The sequence below is a fragment of the Octodon degus genome, unplaced genomic scaffold (genome assembly GCF_000260255.1).
Source record: "Octodon degus isolate 3935 unplaced genomic scaffold, OctDeg1.0 scaffold00009, whole genome shotgun sequence".
Classification (NCBI taxonomy): domain Eukaryota; kingdom Metazoa; phylum Chordata; class Mammalia; order Rodentia; family Octodontidae; genus Octodon; species Octodon degus.
In genome coordinates, this window is record NW_004524585.1 from 23,999,045 (window position 1) to 24,001,188 (window position 2,144).

Consider the following 2,144-nt stretch of genomic DNA (forward strand, 5'->3'; position numbering starts at 1 on the left):
ATCAACCCTCGGTGCTAAGACCTTCTCTCAGGAAGATTCAGCTGCTCTGGCTGATGAACAGTGAGATAACCTCAAATTTATTTTCACAAACTAAAAAGGTTATGATCTAAAATAAAATAACAGGACAACATGGGCTATGAGTAGTTATAGAACTGCTGACGCAAGCTCAAAGACTGTTTAGTTTTTGGCATCCAATTTAGTAATAAAATGAAGAGCCATGGGGAAGTTAAGGCTCTGGAAACATGCTCTGAGTGCACGTTGGTTGTAACTCTTCAGTGGTGTTGTTTCTCTTGCAAATCACGAATAGCACTATATTAGCTCAGTAACAGAGGACTCCATCTCTGGACATACTGTTTCAATCACAAATCTTCTTGCATTTTATATGCAGTCTCATGCTGCAGATGACCAAGAAACTTTCAGGAAAAATTGTGCTACCATTACTGGTCGCAGTATGAAAAGAAAACAGTAAGACCATCAACAACACATGTTACTGCACATGGATCTCTACAGCATGGCTAGAAAGAGACCAATGAGATCTTCTACACCAGAAAAAATATATATACATATGTATATGTATATATATAAATATAAATATATATATATATATATATTTATATACACACACTGTATCATGACGTTATGCATGTTACTAAAGACATAGCTTGTACAAGCTTTCAAACCTATAAGCTAAGTTACATTGGACTTCAAGATGAAAAGTGTAAAAGAATAAATGAGAGGAAAGATAAACCTGGAGGTTTGGACTGAAGTAGTAGGCCCCTTTGTAAAACTCTTAATTTACATTAGGATTGTGGAAAAGTGAATTTTGGGTTCATGTGTAATATTACATAATAAATAAATAGCTGATAGAAAACAAAAACTTCTGTTGACATCATTGATGACTCTAAAGAAGCATAGCCTTTCCACTGGATATTTACTAAATATATAATATTAATATAGAATTACAATTATACATAATATTACATGTGTAATAATATAAAATAATATAATATTCAGTATTCTAACAGAATTTTAGTTATAGGAATTTATATAATTTTATGATACAGATTAAAAAGGTAATGACCTGCTTTACGGAAGTGTCTTTTTATCTGGTAGTGTATCATATTATTAAAGCTATAATTGCAGTGAAACTAGTATCTTAAAGAAAAAATATATATATACCTTAAAGTAGAAAGTATTTTTGAAAAGCAAATTTTCATGGGTAGATAGCTCCTTTAAATTATAATGCCCAATTTACAAAAACTAGTTCAGTATATTTTAACTGTGTCATATTTTTATTTTTTTCTTTGCATTTTAGGAAAGGGTCTACAGGGTGTTCAGGTTCTCACTGCTAGGTTGGACTCGTAGTAAACCTGTCTACACTTCCACCAACAGTGGCGAAGGATTCCTTTTTCCTCACAGCCTTTGCAGCATTTGTGATTGGTCATTTTCATGATTATAGCCATTCTTTCTGGAGCAAGATGATATCTATGTTGTCTTAATTTGTCTTTCTTACATAATTTGGTGCTAGAGAAATGCAATGATACAGAATCATCCAATGATACAGAATGTTTTTTCACATGTTTATTTTCTCATTTGTATTTCTTCACCTGAGAAATGTGTATCCATCTCAGATATCAATTTTTTGATTGGTTCTTTGAATTGTGGGGGCTTGATTTTTTTCAATTCTTTTTTCTTTAGTGCATTTAGTACAGAGTCTACAGGGTCTCACTACACAGATCAGACTTGTAATGAACCTCCTGTTTTCAGCCTCCCAAATGCTGGGATTGTAGGCATGTACCACCACATCCAGTCTCAGTCACTGTCTCAGTGCACCCCAGGGGCAGGACAGCACAGCACACCAGGGATTGAACCCTGGTCCCTGAGTCTGCCTAAGTACTTTACTCTGCTGAGCTATCTGACTGGTCCCTTCAATTCTTTATATGTTCTAGATATAAGTCCTTTGTCTGAGGGAAAACTGGCTGTAATTTTTCCCATTCTGTAGGTTGTTTTTTCACTTTTTTGTGATTTCTTTTATTGTGCAAAATCATTTTAATAAGTTGAGATCTCATTTGTTGATTCGTTGTTGTGTATACCTGTGGTCTGGGTTTTGTTCATGAATTCTGTTGTCTACCCTTATGTCTTTA